This window comes from Sabethes cyaneus, chromosome 3, assembly GCF_943734655.1.
Source record: "Sabethes cyaneus chromosome 3, idSabCyanKW18_F2, whole genome shotgun sequence".
NCBI classification, from domain to species: Eukaryota; Metazoa; Arthropoda; class Insecta; order Diptera; family Culicidae; genus Sabethes; species Sabethes cyaneus.
The window spans coordinates 10593013-10613880 of NC_071355.1; the positions used below are offsets into that span (position 1 = coordinate 10593013).

General features: G+C 39.9%; 1 protein-coding gene across 3 annotated transcripts in view; it reads right to left on the reverse strand.

The window, feature by feature from the left end:
* The window catches only part of LOC128744432 (uncharacterized), a 185777-nt gene that overhangs the window by 24471 nt on the left and 140438 nt on the right, over window positions 1-20868 (reverse strand). The gene's annotated exons all lie outside the window — the stretch shown is intronic.

A 20868-nucleotide genomic window follows, 5' to 3' on the forward strand; every position in this document is an offset into this window, starting at 1 on the left:
CAATGACGTTGCATTACTCCGGAGTTAAGGCTGGTATAGGAATGTTATTCGATTCGATCGAAATCAATTCTAGAGGAGCCCGCGAAAAGCGGGCAATGGGCACTGTAGGGTTAATTAAGATTCTGTTGAAGCAACTGTTCTATCGACTGAAGCGATTTGCTTACATTCTGCAGTACTCCAAAGCAGGAAAATAGCGAGAAGAGACAAAAATCTAAGCTCAGGAGGTCAAAACAAGAATGAAAACTGTTTCTTAATTTTAATTTGGGCAAGGCCATTTATTAGACTTGTGTCTCATTCAGAAGAATCGCATCAAATGAAAGGTATTTCAAAAAGGTTTATTTTTACATTGGTAAGGATATTGGTTCGAAAAGAAATTTTGATTATTTGTGACTTCGGCGGAGTTGGGTTGAAGTTGAAGTAAAAAATCTGTAAAATAGCAAGTTTTACCCATATTCAAATCCGGAAAATCAATTTTGCATGAAAACATGACGTTATGGTCTATTATTTTTCCTGAATTCAGTACACGAAAATCTGTTAGAATCAGTAGAAAAATCCTATGCAGTTTTTTAATGTAGACTTGTGAATTAGTAGTATCCAAGATCGGTAATAATAGTGACAGATTTTTTAATTCCTTTCCTAAATTATTACTACTAGTTTGTGAAAGTTGCAGCTGTCGTACACTCAGTTTGATTTTCATTCAACTGAACTTTCTAACTGCTGTAAAAAGGGATCAAAGAAAACCCAAGAAACTTCTCAACAAAAAAGCTGCTACAGCAGTGCAGTGGAGCGGAGTCGTTTTACAAAAGCTTAAAACTTCATCCTTTGTGACCCAATTTGAAGGCCACAAAGTTAGCAGCAGCGGCAACAGCAGCAGCATTGGCTGGCAACGAATGTAAATGAAGTGGAAACTGCTACCGGTAATAGAGGATATTTCAGACGAAAAATGAAACAAGAAAATTGCACTCCGTTGTCATTTTTCCACCCCTACTAGAGATTTACCTTGACAGCTCGCTGAGTGTAGTTGAATCGCGCAGCAATAGACTATTTTCACGTGATTACACTAATCATGGATACTAACCTAACGAGAGTCGATAATTGTACGCTATTAAAGCCAGCATAATCAGCACGTCGACTTCATTTCGCCGTGGGGTACATATGAAAGGGGGATGAAGGACGTGAAAAATTGCATAAAAAGCAAGCCAAACAAACTTGGCCAATCTCGGGCTGGAAGGTGGCGAAGAAAAGTAAAAGAACGTGTCTAATATCTCGCAAGTATCGCAATAAATTGTATACACGCAACTAAAACAACCAACCAACAGCCAGGCTTAATTCACGCGCGATAAACAAATACATGCATGGCGGCACTTTGGCTGCACGGCGGTCGTTCAGTTGAGGGTTTTATGATGCGATGGAAGAATCACCATGTGGCAAATGTGATTCGCTATATATATTTCCCCGCCAGCACAGCTCGTGGCAGTAGTTAGACCGGTTCACGACCAATTGACGTTTGAATGGGGCGAACAGAATTACTCTGCGATGTGTTCTGAAGCTCGCTGAACCCAAAATTTAATCGTCAATTCTGAACACTCAATTATTACGCCCCGAAAGAAAAAAAAACAGAGGAAATAAATGCGCTGTACAGCGCCGCTTCAGTTGTACTAAATGGATTATGGAGAGAAAATAACCTGCACGGAAAAAACGGTGCGCTTCAGTCGTACAAATTTTGTCAGCATTTTGAACTTTTTTCTGTAGCGAAGCTAAAGTTTTGTGTGCACCAGCAGTTTGGTCGCAGGAAATAAATTCCGGATATTTACCAAAACATTAGCACAGCACAGTAATCGTCCGTTTGAATCAACAAACTGGTGGAGGCCTGAGCCCCCCCCCCTTTGGGGGGAGGGCTTTTATGCAGTGGGAACGAAGGGGAAGGGGGAGGGGGTGTTGGGGAGATCAGCTGACGAAAATAGCCGGCAATAAAGAAAAACCATTCCTTTTAGTGCACACCATTTATCTCGGTATGGCTCTCCGTCGGTTGGTTCATTGAATAAATCATTGCTCAGGTCACCGTTAATACTGGAGGAGGGTGGGGTGAGATCTGTTATGTTTGTAGGGGGGAGGAACAGAAAAGTGTTGTAAATTTTCAAAATTGGAGAAACCTCAGTAAGAATACTTATTAGATTTTTTTTTTACCAAAAACACCCTTTAAACGGCATTGGAAGCCAAAGGGTCAAACGGTTTCGTTTATGCACTCGTATACTTAACATCAGAGGTTGCCAACTTTTTATTGCCCCTGACACGCCATACTCGATGTTTATTTACACTCAATCAAGTTTCTTCCATCCGAACTAACAACATTGAAGGGAGCGGCAAGTGCTTCTATCGGGCACGGATTATTTTACGACTTCCATGGAAAACAAATATTCAGTGGACGACTGGCGTGGCAATAATACAAAGCAGAATATTGGAGCAGCAGACTAGCAGCAGCAGCAGCAACAGCACTGACATAAAACTGCTCACTGGCCGTAATCGGATAATTGGACTAAATCTAAGCACTCAAATTAACATATTTGGACTTGTTATTCCGGTCATGGTAAAAATTCATTAAAACGGTTAATTATCATCATTTGGGTTAGGTGTTTACCGATTTTGTAAAATATTGATTTTTACGACACCAAAATCAGGTCTTCGAAACGTTTGATTGGCTGATTCGTTCATTCTTCTTAATAATGCATGACATTTATGCTTGTTTCAATAGTGCATCCATAATTTTTTTTGTATTCCCGTATGTCAATATCCCCCCAACGACCAGTATTACTCCGCTTCGCGGTACACAAGGTTTGTATAAAATTGGAACACTTTTAAATGTCGGTAGTACTTTTTTGCCATGAAATTGGTCGTATAAGAAAAATAGCATGGGCCCAGCTTGCTTCCCTACGTTACTTTTACAGAAAATGCACAGAAAGTTGCCGATACACAATGCTTACTTTACAACAATATTGCAAACAACAAAAGAAAATTAGTTCATGGGAACTTATATATTATTCGGTCGGTGGAAATTCAGACCGAACCAAGTGACAAAATTATGATTTCAAAAAAAAAAACGAACTCAAAATTTGCTCCACAATGTTGCTTGTAACTTTTAGTCGTTCGAAATTGTCTCATATATCATAGTTTAGGAAATTCTTGATCGTTTGTTGTCATTAACTTATTTTTTAGATTTTGTGATTTGGTGCGGTTCGGCCTAATACCGCCCATTTGTGACGAAAACTTGTTCTTTTTCGCAAAATCTAAGAACAGTATTTCTTTATTTGGCGGTTGGCGCTTATGGTTTTCCCTGCTGAATTAAAGTGATCCCAAAAATTCCAAAAAACAAAAATGAGCCTCTGTTTGATACCAAACAATATGCAGAGTATTAGGAAGCTTGGTGCAAATATTTCAGAGGATAATCAAACCCAAAGCGTTACAGAGTTATTAAACATTTTAAGTTTTCGGTTCTGATTGTTTCAAGTCAGCTCTAGTACAAAAAGCATGCCAGCTAGCTCAATTCTCTTGCCTTCATTCGAAAGTTGGCAAAATTTTGTACTGATAACGGGTCTTAAGCTTCTTACTTCGTAAAATTTAGTAACTTTTTCGAAGTAAAAATCCTTGAAATAAGTGTTTCTTGAGGCGTTTTCATCTAATTTCTCCTAGAAGAGCGTGATAAAGTTGATTGCCTTTACCTACTAATTTAAAGCTGTGGTACCGTCCTATAATTCATTCTTTGGCCTGAAACGACTATTTTTCTTTCAGTTTCGTTCCAATTTAATTTTAAACGTATCATGTTGAATGTTGAATTAGTGTCTGAAAACTGCACGAATTCCTACATCACGCATAGCACACTAGATCACTGCGTGCGACAGACACATTTGACACGTATGAAAAACCACAACAGTAACAACAATATTTATCACAAATTAAGGGTTCGTCTCCACTTTTGCTTGCGTTGCAAAATCCTACAAACCTCAAATCGCTTTCGCTTATCCGCAGGCAGCAGTTCTTCAACCTGTAGTGTGGAAAACATGCAATTTTTCCAGGTTCAGCACGCTCCACACCTTCCTGTGTGACGTGGGGCATTTCCCACAATCCGCAAAATTTCATGGTCAATCACTGACGCCACTTGCAGCTGATGCTACTTTCCTCGAAGTCCCGTTGAAGCCATCGTTCCTTCTCGGAAGTGACGGTGCGTTGTCGTGAAAGTTACTGAATTAAAATCATGGTGCAACAAAGCCAACACTTCTGGATGTGTGTTTACACACTTGCATTGGGTAGTCGACGGGTCGAAAATCTACCACCTCCTGCTAGGCTGTCGTTGCTTAACAATTAGCGACGCCAACCATAGCAAAGGTGAATGTCCGCGAGTTCTTCCGGAGAATACATTTTGATGCTGTTATTTTCCATAAGCGTCGGATCGTGTCCGTCGCACACGGTGATCCAGTGTGCTATGCGTGATGTATGAATTCGTGCAGTTTTCAGATACTAATTTAACACCTAAAACGGTACGTTTAAAATTACATTGCAATGAAACTACAAGAGACAGGCCGGCTCACGCCAAAGGATGAGTTGTAGAACAAACGGTTCCAGACCTTTAAATTAGTAGATAAAGGCAGTCAACTTTATCACGCTCTTTTAGGAGAAATTTGATGAAAACGCCTTCAGAAACACCTATTTCAAAGCTCTTTGCTTCTGAAAAGTTACTAAATTTCTTGAAGTAACTTGTTTAAGGACAATTTTCAGCACAAAATTTTTTCAGTTTCCGATCGTTCTCCACCAAACTTGGCACGCATGTACCCTGTCATTAGGGAATTAGCACTGGTGGGTTGCCAAAAAGGGTTGGTGGTTCCTAACAAGAGGAAGGCTAAAAACTACAAGGTATACAACCCTAAGGGTTGTACGAAAGGGTGACGTAGGACTATATCAGATCATTAGATCAAAGACTAATGTGCAACTGCATTTCTGGCATTTGTATGATTATAAGAATCTGTGAGTTCCATTGTTTGAGTGAATGTTTAATAGAGAAGAGTGAAATATTCAGATTCAATTCTTCATTGAATGCAATGGTGGCTTCGAAAATACGTGGACGGGGATGCATAAGTACAACACCTGCAACCATTGCATTGAGATATAGATTTCTTTAAAAAATCGCTTGTGTGCATCATAAATGTTGAAATAGTAATAAATGACCAGCCCACAGATTATTATATTCAATATTAATATGCGTAGCCTGACATTCTTCAATAATCTTGCTTCAACTCGCTTGTGGCCTTTAAAAGGGCCATTGGTTACAAATAACATTAAAGCCAAAGCACGTTCATCGCAAATATGATGTGCCATTCGAATGTCCTTGTCTATAGACATGAATGGCAATAGACACGTAAATTACCGGTGTCGATTCACTGTCTTTTGCTCCGAGAAGGTTTTACTAGTTTATTTTCACAGCTTACCGCTTTTTACATAGCAGAAAATATAGCACATACGCAAAAATTTCTGTTTTATTTGTATGAGAGTCCTTATCTTCCTTCCACAGGGGTGGGGGGGTTTAAATCATCATAAATTCATACTTTCAAAAACCCCCACATGCAAAATTTGGTTCCATTTGCTTGATTAGTTCTCGAGTTATGAGAAAGTTTGTATTTCATGTGTATGGGATCCCCCCTTCTTGAAGAAGGCAAAGGTCAAAATTCACCATGAAGAAAATTCCTGTCCCCAAAAACACCCACATGCCAAATTTGGTTCCTTTTGCTTGATTAGTTCTCAAGTTATGCATAAATTTGTATATTATTTGTATGGGAGCCACCCCTCCTAAAGAGAGGAGGAATCTCAATTCATCATAGAAAAAATTCTTGCCTTCTGAAACCCCCACATACCAAATTTGGTTCCATTTACCTGATCAGTTCTAGAGTTATGATGAAATTTGTATTTCAGTTCTATGGAAGCCCCCCCTCTAAGGGGGGTAAGTAAGGGGTCTCAGTACACCATACAAAAAATCCTACCTTTTAAAACTCCCACATTCCAAGTTTGGTTCAATTTGCTTGATCAGTTCTCGAGTTTTGAGGAAATTTGTTTCATTTGTATAGAGCCCCCCCCTCTTAAGGCCTTCTTAAAATTGTTCTCTTACACCCTTCATAAAATTGCTGATCATTTTAGCTATCCAACGACATATAAATTGTTTAGTTTCGCTCTGTAGTTTAGTAGTTATTAGCATTTGAAATCTTTCATTCAAACGTTACACTTCTATTTTCGATTTCACAAAGTGCTACCCAGTCCCAGTATAGTAAACAAAGACGTAGTCCCACGTCAAAAAAAACTAAATGAGGGTCTCTTATACGGGGGGAGGAAGGTTCAAATAGATAAAGCGGCGCGTTTCCCTTGTATTTGGAACGATAACAGTGGTACAAGTGGCTAGACGACCAAAGGGGATTACTGAAAAAGGGATAGGATGGCCGTTGACAAGGGGGAGGGTTATAGATGTACAAAAAGGTTTGATTCGCTTTATAGGGATTGCCGAAAAGCAGCCAGATTTACAAGCGGCTGGGGGGGGGGGCAACGGGGGGAGGGCGAGCTGACAAAGGAAGTAGACACATTGAAATGAAGAAAAAGGGTTTTATTTCTTGCATTATGAGACTTTTCATTACAATTACAGATGTATAAGCGCTGAGAGATAAAGGAGCCCCGAGTAAGATCGGGTACTCAGCTAGTACGCAATAGAAACACGAAAAAGCGAATGTTTTCAATGTTTTGCCAGGTAAAACAAAATTTGAATTTTGAGCACAATATTTTTACTAAAAAACTCATTTCATTAAAGTCTGTTCATCAATTCAAAAGTTATGAATTTTTAAGGATAGGTCTCGGTGGCAAAAATGTCACCATTTTTAGATTAAATTCGGAAGTTTTATTGATGTTTCAAAAGATAATATTTTTATTGCCGTTGGACTACGTTTTACCGCAGGGTGTCACAAGCTTACAAAAACGAGTCTCGATTTTGGCACCATAGACGTCACGCACTCGTTGCCAATTTCGAAATCCTTCGGTATATTTTCCCTTGAAATTCTCTCCAGAAAGGGTCACCTTAGGAGTCAAATAAAAAATTACGCGTCTAATTATTTGCGCGTTTGAAAAAATTAGAGCATTTTTTTCTCTAATACATTTTTAGTGGAATTGCTGACATTATCACTGCGACCAGCATTTCAGTCTATTATGAATTTTCTCGAATTTTTATCTATTCTGTACTGTATTTCGTCCTTTGCAGTATCGCTATTTAGCAAGCGGTTTACTTATTATTCGCGCTTGAGCCTCAACGTTTTTACCCTTTTTCTTTTATGTTTTTACTACTTTTCAATATATGAATCTCGCGCTCCAAGGGTCGGGTCAGGAGGTGCAAAATCTAGTTAAAATTTGCCCTAGGATGAAACATTTTATTGTCCACCTCGAGCCAGCACCATCCCCTAGCATCAATGATAGTTTTACTGTGCTCTTATGGCGGTTTTCATGACCAATTTTGTTCCTAAATGCCATCATTAGAGTGTAATAAACCCCAAATTGTTACTTGGGTCGGTAAGAGTTCGGCCCAAAGGGAAGGTGTCGAGGGGTTTAAGCCCATACTAAAGTCACAACCGACTGGTCACCTGATTCTACAAAGATTCGAACCTACGATCACCTACGATTATGGAAGCAGACAAGGTAGCCTTGTAGCTACCGGACCCGCCATGCAACGACATAAGGCTGTTCGTATGAATAAAAGAGTTGCTTTATTTCTGCCCTAGGATTTACACGGGAAAGCAAAGTAAACTGTTTCATACGGGCTATAATATGTACTCCTATGTCAAAAAATATTCATCTAAGATTTTGAGTATGGTAATGCTCTGCGAACTGTAAGAAATTGATGTTAGGTTTTTTTAAACTCATCACCCGTGAGTTGCCCGCGATTCATCTAGTTCAGTTAAAATTGCACAAAGAACGATCAGAATTACGGAAATTATAAAGAGTCATTGGAGAATCTATGTTTCATCTTACAACTTTTCTTACAACAAATCGGTAAAGTTTTGCGTTTTGCAGACCAATCTCGAGAAAGTTGTTTTTTATGAAAAGAAAATACAGAAGTTAGTGTTAAAAAACACTATTTTAGAAACCCGCTGTTGAGTGCTTTTCGATAATTTTTTGGAATCCGCTAACGTTCTCGTATTCCTAGGGTGATTTGGTACAGTTTTCTTTGTTAGATTGAAACAAATCATCAAAGCTGATCAACCTTGGTTCAAAAAAAAAAACAACACTACAAGAAACCAGTTCCAACCGCTCGTTTTAAACCGCTTACTACAGGTTGTTAAACACACCCTTTTGAAAGGGTATTTATTTTACAACTGCTAACTAACGAGAGCGTCTCAATCGGGGCGGCAGCAATTATTTTAATGATCGGAAATCCGTTTTTTACGACAAATTAGTCGTTAGTCACTTACACTACATCATAAGCCGTTAAACCTTTCAACAGAAAAAAAATTTTTTTTTTTTCAATTTTATAATCCGCAATTCTTACCAGGAACCGGAATCGGTGTGTGTATGTTGGTCAATCCTCGGGGTAACCATTCCATCTTACTGACAACGCTGCGCTGCTGCTATCCACCAGTAAATAATCCCAAAAAAGTGTTCCGCAAAAACTTCCGACAAAAATTTAGCCTCAAATTGTTACTTTTTCTTCCACTCAAGTATTTCCCAACTGGCTATCATGTTTCATTCCTTAAGCCAGTCACAGATCAGCACCATTTTGATTTTTCGGCAGCTCACAAATCTTACACACGCTTTTGCTGACGTTGGGAAAAATGCACCTTTTTTCGACGGTTTTCTCTTCTCTCTTTCACTTCACGCCTATAGTATTGCTTGCTTTTTCCGTGCCGCGCGTACAGGGTATTAAAAATCATTCACTCTCTAATGAAACCGCGAGCACAGATTCACGGAAAAACCACGACACGACACATACGCATTTTCACTCCTATTAGGGGTTTTTCCACACTTCGACCCCGCGTCAACCCCCCAGCAGTTGGTGGTCGTGATGGAGTGTATGAGAGCGCGCGCGGGATGACAAATTCACTTCCACAAAGTCGCTCGTTTCACCGATGGTGTATTTAGGGGGTGAGAAAAGAGGGGCGGCTCAGTTCAGGCGTATCTTTCCAGGCTAAGTGGTTGTTGAAGCAGCACAAAAGCGATTTTCACCGGAGTGAATAATTCAGTTGACTTGCTCCCAGTTGATACTCTCACCGCAGCGGGCGGGTGGCAAGTGAGTATTCTTTTCCAACTCGACACTTGAGAATACATACACACACACGTACACATACATATGCACACGAAACTGATGCTTATGTTGTTCTTTGGCCAGAGTGTGAAGACTATTGAAAATCACTGGATCATAAACTCTGAACCTGCGAACTCGATAGCTTTTCACTCCCACTGTGGGGTGGCAATCTTGAGGCCGCCCGAACGTCGCTCGAACGGAATGCACACACGGTAGGGTTGGGTGGAAGTAAATTATTTTCCTGTCGATTTGTTACAAACTTGATTAAAATCTTTTTGTCACGATAGAATTGATTCTTTGGCAGTAGGTCAATGAGAATCCTTCAAGAACTGCATCGGCGAGTAAGTGTTGTTTGATTAACGGTCGATGGTACACACCTAGTAGTTCAGAAAGCGGAAAAATCGTGATCGAGCATTCGAAGCATATTTTTTCGCTATTATTTCTTTCAAGAGGCAACGTTGACTCTCGTTATCCTTGTTTGTACAATCCACTTGTACCGCGGAACCCCTTCTTCCACATAAGGAAGGATATACAAAACCTCAGAACGCACTCGAAACGCACTAACACAAACAGCAAGCACTACCACCTGGTGAGAGTGCAACAGAGTCCCTCTCCTTATCCTTGATGGTGCAAACTCTCGCACACATCCAAGTAGGGACACGCACACGCTTCACCGTCACTGGTGAGAGGAAGAGAACGGCCAAAGATCACTGGATGCGCTGAGTAGCGGCACTAGAACGACTGATTCGGATTCCTCGTCAGTGTGAGAGTGAGACGCACGTCGACGTCCCTGCACTAATGCAGGCCAGCACCACACAGCAACACAGCAGGCAGGCAGGCAGAGACTAGGACCGAGCGTATTTTCCGGGTTTATACTGGTGCACGTTCCTTTCACGACAGCTGCCACTGAGACACTGAACCGGAGCGACTTGAGAAGCCGCCGCGTGCTCTGTCGAAGTTCTTGCGGGCCCCGAAACGAGTGTGTTGCTACTCTGCTGCTGTAGTAGGTATATGCTGCCGCTGCTCTACAACTGTCCCATTAACTATAGCATGACAAGCGCGCACACACATCGCTGCTGCTTGCCTGCCTGCCTGCCTGCCATGACACCAACAGGCTAGGCTAGGAAACGTGGTCGAAGCCGAAACGTCGCACACGGCAGGAGGCGAACCCCACACCAGGCAGCGCCAGCGAGCGAGCAAGCGAGGCGGAGCGGAGCGATGGAAATTGTTGGACCTTCTGCGGATTGCGCCAGATGTGATCCGGGATGGCCTGGGGTGGTTCTTATAAATTTGGAAAATTACATTGTTTAAGAATATGTGTTTACCCTTTCTTTTTAATATTAAAAAAAAAACATTCTTTGAAATAGGACAGACACACTTGAAAAAGCAACAATTCGGTACTTTTTTGAGTGCTGAATTGCTAAGAAAAATTATTTACACTTGCCTTGAAAAACTTTTCGGTCTACTAAACTTGGTTTCTGACGAAACGAGGTAAAACAAAAGGAGACTGGATCGAAAAGAAGGGAGGACGGAAATAAAAACAAAAAAAAATTAAGAGAACATAAGGAAAAACGGTCAGGAAAACGAGAAACAAAATGAGAATAAACTGAAAAGAAGAAACAGAACAAAAAAAACGGGCTAGAGGAGAAAATATGGGAGCAGATAAACTGCAAAACGAGAACAGAAAAGAAGAAAATGGAGAAAAAAAAGAAAACGGAAGGCAAATGAGCTAAAGTAAAAAACAAAACGTGACATAAAAGAAGGAAAATCAGAACATAATAAAAGGAAGGACGGAACAGGTGAAAGCAAAATAAAAACAGAACTGGAAAAAAGCAAAAATGAACCTGAAAATGAAGGAAAACAAAAAAATAGACAGAAAAGTGAAAAACAAGATGAAAACCGAGACTGGAAAGGGCACCAGGAAAATGGGAAACGAGGGCAAACGGGATATTAAAGAAGTAAGATGGGGCGAACTGGGAATGGGAAATGTATTGGAAAATGGGACGGAAAAAGAAGAAAAGAAAAACAGGAAAAACGTACCAAAGGAAAAGGCGAAAAATGGCAGCAAAAACAGAATAAGCGTGGCAGAAAAGAAGAAAATGGGGTATCCAAAAAAGGAAAAGCGGCCCAGACGAAAACGAAAAATAAAAAAAGGAGAAGGGAAGAGAAAATACGGAAAACGGGAAAGAAAATTTCAAAAACTGAGTGAAAGTCAAGAGGAAAACCCATACTGAAAAATGGGACACGGTATAATGAAAAATCGAACAATGAAATTAAAAAACAAGATACAAAACAAGAAAAATAAAAAAAAGAAAAACGGAAGCTAAAAGAATGGCACGAGAGAATAAAAACGACACAAAAAGTGTAAAAAACGAAATTTGTCAATTCGAACTTCAAGTAAAGCCTCGTGTCTAATTTCGTGTCCATGGCCAAATTCAAGTCTCCAAATCAAGTCAAGTCCAATGTCCGATTTTAAGTGGGATTGGGATGTCAGATTTTAGCCTAATTTCAAGTCTAATTTAATTCTAATTTTAAGTCAAATTTGAACACTGATTCCAAGTTTAACTTCTAGCAATGTTTGAATTCCAATTTCAAGCCTAATTGAAAATGTTATTCCAAGTTTAATTTCAAATTCAATATGTGTCCAATTGAACCCAAATTTAAGTCCAAGGCGGGTACCCCACCTTTCCTGTCTGAGCACGGTAGTTTGAAATCTGCTTTCAAATTTTCGAATGAAGCCTGCAAGTAGCAGGCGAAATACGTATCTGTCGTGAGTAAAATTAATAGTGGAACTCAATCGTGAGAAAGTTTTTCTTTAATTTCGGCCTTCGTATTCCACTAAGTCGTTCAAAAAACAGTTCAATCCATCCTGAGACATGATTTTTGAACTTTCTAATCGTGAAACTTTTAGCTTTAAAAGACTATGAATTGAAAAACAAGAAAACCATATCTTGAAAGTTTTGAAAGGGCTGGAGCATAGTTTTTCTTAAAAATTTTCCACCGCAGAAGAAAATTCAGTGAAATTTTCTTCCACATATTTTTCCAGAATTGCTGAAAAAATTTGCTTACATTTTCATGCAAAAAAAAAAATTGTTCCAAAATACTTGGTTCAAGAGTTTTTTAAATAGCGTTTTCGTTTACAAATATTAATTATTTTTTTGCAAAGTGGAGGAGCGTTTGGTGAGAAGAATGGTAAACTGGATGAAACTGGGATATTTCGATATGAGGTTAAAACATATTGGGTCGTTCAATGGTAGATGGGAATCTAACACACACTCTCTCAGTTGGTACCCGAGTATTTTGGCAATTGAACTAGAGCCGCACCCTTCTAATGAATGACTATTCATTTGTAGAAGAACCGAAAGCGCAGTACCATTCGAGGGATTGTTGCAGGTCCATGTTTGCATTTTCAGTGAACAGTTAATAAATTGAATAAACCTCGCAGTAAAGTATTATTCTGCCGCAAAATACGATCACTAGGCCTGTCGCAGTGCCTCTTTCAACCCAATGCCAATGCATTACATAAAGTAATTGATATTTTTTATGTATTTCTATTTTAATTTTTTTTAAAGAATCATCATTTACGAACTGCGTAGAACTTGTACCTTTAGAGAAATTTTTCTTGTTTTATTAAACCTGCTATTTTTGTTCTGGTCACTTAATTTTAGATGACAGATTCGTCACATTTTTTTTGCCTTTTGGTGACCACTACTACAGTCACTTAGATGACGAAGCCACCTTAAAAATTTAGGTGAGGTGACTGTGAGAATAGGGCCCGAAATTAACTGGAGCCAAGCCAATTCTCAATTTCCAATTGCCAAAAACGAATCGACCCCAACGGATTAACTGGATAAAAACTAAAACTAGCAAATTAAGGCAAAAAATACCGAAACACAAGCAATACAGTCATTTTTTTGTATCGTATTTATAAACTGTTGCTTCATTTTTGAATCATTTTGTATTGCATGTCATTTTTGAATTGTTTTTGCATTATATTACATTAGTATCGTATTTATGTGCTTTCGAAATCATTGTTTGTATCATTTTGATTCTGTTCCTAAGGAATAGAACAATCTTTATAATTATAATTGACTACTATTTTAGCTTGGTTCGATCAGTAGATTTACCAGCTTGGGTAAAGAGGAATGGTACACACACTTTATAAGCGTTGTTTCAATGACCCTCCTAGCTCCTAATTATCCGATCTTTCCTTTTCACGTCTTGTCCCACTCTGTTTAGATACTGTAAACACTTTTGTTTCATTAGTGTCTTCTACCGTCCCCTCTGTCATTTGTAAAAATCACCGTTATAAAAAATCATTTTGGTATTATGCACCATTTTGTTCTCATTTTTGTTATAAAATTACACCGTTTTTCATCTGTGTTCAAGTGATTCAATGACATGCTTCAAAATGGCGCTCTTATAATATGAAACACTGAGTGACATACAGCCGTTAAAATCGACTGAACACATTTCTGTGCCATTAGGGTGTTATTTTTGTATCATTTCCGATAACGCTTTTCGCTTCCGAGTCAGCTGTTCTGCGTTCTTGTATCTTTTTGGGTTCCTTCTGCTGTCTTTTTGAGGTCCCAGTTAGCTTCAAAGTACGAGCCAGTCCGTCGTATGTTCGATTCACGATTATGTATTATATCATAATATGTACATAATACATCTTTTTGTATCATTTTCGATATTATGGTGCCATTTTAGAATGGTTGTTTATCATGTTATATTAGTAGCACATTTATGTAATTTTCTAGTCATTCAGTCATTATTCGTATCATCTTGTTGCCATTTCTAGATCATTTTTGTTATAAAATCGCGATGTTTTATACATGTTTTCAAGTGATACAATGGCATGCCCAAAAATAGCACCGTTATAGCTTTTTTTTTTGTTTATAGGAGGGAGACTAGACCACTGCGACCAGCATTTAGATCTATTGTGGTATGCTCCATCCTTAATCTATGTGCACTGTCTGACATACCACCAGTAATCCGAGCAGTTGTCAGTACTCAGTATGCACAGTTGTCCCAATTAAGCACAGCACTTCTTATGAAGTTGACTACCTTGCTGGAACTTTCAGTCCAAATATTCAAAGGCTCCAATGTTCCTTTACCGAGGACTCTTAATCTGCGTTGTATTAACGCACCACACTCGCACAGTTGATGTTTCAGTGTCGTATCCGAAAAAGCGGCATGAATCTTCACTGAGAATGCCCATCTTCGTAAGATGATATTTACTCGGGCAGTGTCCTGTAAGCAATCCTGTAATTATGCTTAGTTCTTTTTTATTTAAGCTAAACATCTCCAGGCTTTTCTTACCACTAGGTATAATAAACATCTTTGACTGCCGCAATCCAGTTGCGGCAAGCCAGTTTTCTTTTATAGTGATGTTTTCCCACTCTTTGAATTCCATTTTCAGGGCACTTGGTGAGACCCCGCAAAATGGTTCTGGACCAATAGTGTTAGTGGATGAACCTTGTCTTGCTAATGTATCAGCTTCTCGTTTCCTTCAACCCCGCAGTGTCCTGGAACCCAGTACAAATTTATTTGGTTCATTTCAGCCAGCTGTCGAAGAGAACGGGTACATTCCCATACTAATTTGGAACGACATGTGGGTGAACTTAGAGCGTTCAGTGCTGCCTGACTATCTGAGAATCTGTATGCAGATATTTGCATACCTATATTGCCTACGTAGACAGATGCATGAGCACTCTAAAATCGCATATATTTCCGCTTGGAACACTGTCGGCCAGTGACCCATAGCTATGAATCTGTTTATTCCTGGTCCAGTAATACCGGTTCCAGTACACCGGTCCATTTTTGAACCGTCGGTATAGAAAATTACTGAGTCTGGACGCACAGGAGGGCCGCCGTGTTTCCAGGTTGAGCGTTCGGGCAAGATGATTTTATAAGGAATTTCGAAGTTTGGCGTCGTGCTCATCCAGTCTTGTATTTCAAGGATATATTTCCTCTTACGGGTGAACGGAACTATAATTGTCTTTGAGGGATTTATGTTTAGCCCCTCTTTATTACACCATGCCAGTGTGTGATTTAATGGTGATTGCATTCTATTTGAAATGACATCGTAGTATTTTTCTCTCACGAGAATCGCAATGTCATCAGCGAATCCCACTACCCCAAAGCCTTTTTCGGTAAATGTTTTCAATAAATCGTACACAACTAGTGACCACAATAGAGGAGAAAGAACTCTACCTTGAGGACAGCGTTTTGTTGTTTTCATCGATTGAGTTGCATTCCCAAGCAAGGAAGTAATTTCACGATTTACTTGCATTGCCTTTATCCATTTTGTTCCCATGCCCAATCCCATGTTTCCTCATAGCTTCTTGCATTGATCTATGAGAAGCGTTGTCAAAGGCTCCCTCTATATCAAGGAAGGCTACCAGTGAGATTTCTTTTGTATCTATAGAATTCTCAAGCTTGCCAGTTAACATGTTTAATGCATCTACTGTAGATTTATTGCTCTGAAATGTGAATTGAAATTTACTCAATGGAGCTTTCTCTAAATATATTGGTTTAATGTAATAGTCGACAATTTAAGAAGAATTTATATTTATTTAAGAATATGGAAGTCAGACTGATTGGCCTAAACGCCTTCGGAAGTGTTTTATCACGCTTTCCACCTTTCGGTATGAATATTACCCTTGTTTGTCTCCAAGCGGTTGGTACATGATTTAATATAAAACTGGCCCTAAAAATTTCTTTCAATAATGGGATAGTTAACTGCTTGCTCTTCTGCAGCATTACTGGCAATATCCCATCAGTACGAGGTGCTTTGAACGGTTTGAAGGAGCCGATTGCCCATTCTATTTTGGACTCAGTAAAAATGGCCTTGGCTATTTCATGAGCTTCTGGTTCAGCTTTCTTCGTTCCTGGCCCTGACTCGTCTGGATTTAGCATCTGATTGTTGTTGATGGCAAAAGATCCTGGGAAGTGTTTTTCCATCATTAGGCTCAATGTTATAGCTTGAAATACCAGACTTTTCAACCATTAAAATAGATTGGACACTTTTTTGCCTCCATTTTGGCGTAATTTCTGTATCAGTTCCTTATCGTTTTTCGCATTTGACTTCTTTTTTTTTGGTATTTTTATATCGCTTTAGTGCTATTGTTGTACCGTTTAGATTTGTTCATAGTTTTGACAGATACGTATTTCGTCTCCAATTTGCTTCATCAAGTTCGCACACAACAGCAGTTATGCTCCTTATAAAAAGTGCATAACTGCTTGTTGTAAATATTTTTCTGGATAGTTGTGAATTGTGGAATCATTTCTACATTTTCATATTTATGTTTTAAAGTGTGTTCTGCTATGATAGGTTCAAGAGTTATAAATTTTTGAGATAAGTGATGTTCGGGAATATGGGAAAAATTCCAATGAAGTTTTCTGGAATTTGTTTGTTTGCCCTTCGAAGGATTAGAGGGAACATAGTTTGAAACTTTTAGTTGTCTATGAACCATTGAAATCAGAAAGAAAATTTCTTTAATGAGATGTGTTCAACCGAGTAGCGCTGAAAAGTGTTCGCAGAAATGGTTTGTCCAAGATTTAAAGCCACATAAATTCTGATACGTATCATTGTTGGATCTTACCATAACCCCTACAATTTTATAGCGGCTTATCTTCAACATAATAATCCTTGCATTGGAACCTTTTCCCAAGAAAAAAAAAAAACTCTTTCTCTCTCAGCTCAACCCTATCGGTTGTCATTCTGTTAGCTGGAAACCGAAACCGCTGCCTAACAAGAACATTATGACTATCATCATCGTCATCGGGATTGTCACACGAACAAGCACCGACTGACATGGCAGCAGCCGTTTTCCAATCTGCTGCTTGCTACGACGAGCCAGCCAGCGGTGATGGTGCGGTGGCCGGATTGCACATCTTCTTCCATATAGTAGTATCCCGATTGGGCCCAACATTCCAACATTTGGGCGGAAAGCATATCGCTCCCGCCAGCTATATCATGGACGGAGAGCTACGTCATGTGACGTTTGTGGCTTCATTCAGTTTGCGGTGGCACTTATGGGGGAAACATGCGACGACGACGACGACGACGACGTCAATAGATAAAGTAGCGTGCAGTACCATCATCATCGTTCGCTCCTGTCGTTGGCACAGTCTGCTTTTTGCGCGTTGTCAGCCAAAGTCTCGCAATATTTGTATGCTTGCAGTGCCACATACGACAGCGCAGAAAAACATTTTCCACTAAAAGTCGGATGTGGTCGGAAAAGTCGGCACGTTTTTAAAGGGGTCACCATACAATGTTTGCTTGGCCGTCTGAACTAATTTAATAATTTTTTAAGATCTTTCTCCCAGATTAAAGTTTTTATGAAATTAAAAAATTTAATGTTTTCAAAGAAAATTCGAAAAACATGTTTGGGGTAGCCCCTCGGCGGATCGCATGCTTAATACCATGGCATGGGAATAAACTGAACAACCACAATTTAGTAGCAACAAATCCATATGACACGTCTTAACGCGGTCGAAACATCCAACAATGTAAGTAAGTTAGTTGGGTGATCGACTTGAAACAGGGTGAACTGGACTGGAAGCAGCACAGAAGGAAGACCCCGGGGTGGTGTCGAACCGAAAAAGCACCTACACCAGCAGCGCGACATTGTAGCGCATTATTTCTATTTTCAACCGGTCATGGCTTGATCCACAGCATGAGGGAAATAGTCTAAAATGTACCCCCACAAGCAGCACTGTTGAAAAAATAAATTAAATTTACGAAATAACTTGTTGGATAAGTATCGTTGAACAAAAATGTATCGAATTTAGTTTTATTTCCCCTTTCCTAGTCATACCATTTAACCACATCGTAAGCATTGCACCCGGCAGAGGGAACCGTACAACCGTACACTGCAAAGTCAGCGGAAAGGAAACAATTTAATAAACTCGTGTTTTGGGTAGATTGGAATATTTCCATTCGTGCCGCATTTCGTATACTGGTTGTGCGTGTGGCATCCCAAATAACTTATCTTGCTAATTCACCTTAAATGAATATTTGCTTCCCTTCTCGTTTTGTCCCGCAGCAGCGCTCACTTCACCCACCCCCCTACTCTTTCGCTGAACTGGACGGAAGTCGATATATAACGTAGAAGTTCGTCAAAACGAGCTGCTTTCGGGTTTTCCAACCGAGTTTCCCAACTGCACTACAACATGCATGAATGTATAAATACAGAGCCGCCACACATAGAAGCGGATGGAAAGCCACTTGAAATGCGCGCACACAGACACTCACACACAGAAGTACACACACGAATTCTCTTTACCGGAAAACGACTACCATCATCATCGGGGCACAGCATCCTCCTCGTTCGAGGTCCATCGCCGTTGCCATCGTGTCCTCGTGCCAGAGAAACAGCATCTTGTGTACGCAGTTTCATGTAGAACAGAGGAACAGAGGAGCAGAGGACAGCGGGCCGAGGGGGACTTGCAAAACGAGACATTTATAGGGGTTAAGTGCATCCGTCTCGCTTACACCAGCAGCTGTAGCTCGCGTAGTCCGCTTCGGGCCTGTGTTCTGTTCCGCTCGGATCAACTTCATCATCATCCGGTATCAGTCGGCAATCGACTTACAAGTGTTTGATGTAGTTCCTCTTTTTCCGCTTCTTTTCACGCTCGTGCCGTGCGTCTCAACCCATTTCCGCCCGCATCATCCACTCACTCGCAACCGTGTAGTCCGGAAAGCCACAGTCCGCTGCCACCGCACTACACCGCAGAAGTGTAATCAGAGCGCACAAGGATGGAATGAAGTGAATAGAAGCGGAAAAAGGTTATGTGCTTTAGAGTTTTGCACTCAGGCGGAAGCGGGCGCGAGCATCGGGCCAAATGGGTTGCACATGAAAGAACGCTTGCGACTAGGTTCATGCTTGGTTGGCAGATTGAATCGATATATCGGGTTGGGTTGGTGGCGCAACTCTGCCAATTTCGTATGAAAATACTAGCGGTCGGTCGAGAATCCCGCTAGCTGCTGCTGTGTGCATTGTGCAATTGTGAAATTTTCGGTTTGCGTGTGATTAGCGATTTTCGATTCCAATTTAGGTTCGGAAATTCCGGTTAATTATTTGTCAAGTGTTGCAACCTGACTGACTGACTGCGTTTTGTTGCGAGCTACTACTGTTTGACTTGTAATATGAATTTTGCAATTCAATGAGCGAAACTGCTGATCGAGGGGTTTACCAAAACTGTGAGCTGAAAGGGTGCATTTGCATAGGAAACTGCAACGAGTGTGGAGGGTTTTTAATAACAATAACGGGGCAATGTTTTCGGATTAAACGTGGTCGCAATCAAGTATGTCTAAGTTATTTGAACAAACTGATTTACGTCGAATTCATTATGCATATTAGTATATGCTGCTTCGGATCACCACAAAAGGAGATGAAGCGAGCAGAGCATCCAAAAAACGGGAGCTTTGTAACAGTTTAATCCGTAAAATTGCAACAAACCATGCAAAAACGGAGACATCTGGCTTGGAAACGGATATATCGGGTTTATCTTTACCGAAACTATCTGTTTTCCTACAGGTAAATACAGAATACCAGGTGTCTCCATTGAATTAAAAATGTTAACATTTTAAAAATTTTATCTCAAAATATTATTTAATTTTTTGATATTTCACGTAAACAAAATCTCAGAGCTCTAGGAAAAATATGACACATGTGTGGTTTTTGGCGAAAGTTGGTAAACTACGGTGGGCCGGCCACGTCGCAAAGATGCCGAACAACTGTGCAGTGGAATTCGTTCTCTTCAAGAACCCCACCTGCCGGCACCACGAACAGAGGGGCCCCTACATGTTAGCTGGCTCGACTAGGTTGAAGCCGACACTCACCGAATTGGCTGCGAGTAGCCCAGGACCGCGTACAGCAGAGAGAAATTCTTGATACGGCAAGAGAAACCCCGGCTTTTTGCTGGTAGGAGAAAAAGAATAACTGGATTTTTGGCCCTCAAACCAGGAAAACCCGTAACAAAAAATATTTCCTTGAAAATTGTAACATCCTCAAATTAATAATGTGTGCATGTAGCACACATATTTTTCTAGATGTGTATTGCGATAAAAATATACAGGAACGTAGAAGTAGATATGGGTTGCGCAGAATTAGGTGCATCCGCGATACCAAAATAAAAATTAGACTTCGAACCAATATTATTCTTGGAAAGCTCATCATAACTTTTAATCAAAAAAAAACATTATCTAATAGGAACAATTGGAAGAAATTGATAAATTTTGGGACCATCCTGGCTCATGGCGTTAAATAGCAAATACGGGTCTAAAATATTCTAAAAAGGAATAAGCACATTTTTTTCCAAAACACTTTTTCCCAGAGATTACTGAAGACATAAATTGGGTCTTACTGCCAGATGAAAAAACAAAACCGAAAGAATCAAGATGTAGTTCTTCAATCATAAGTCCATAAACTAATTAAAAGTTATTTAAAAGTTAAAAATCCTGAATTCCTTCATCGGGATCTGTACGATAATTTTGGAAGATCCTCAATCTTGATTTCAATTTCTCAAGAAACGTGGAACAA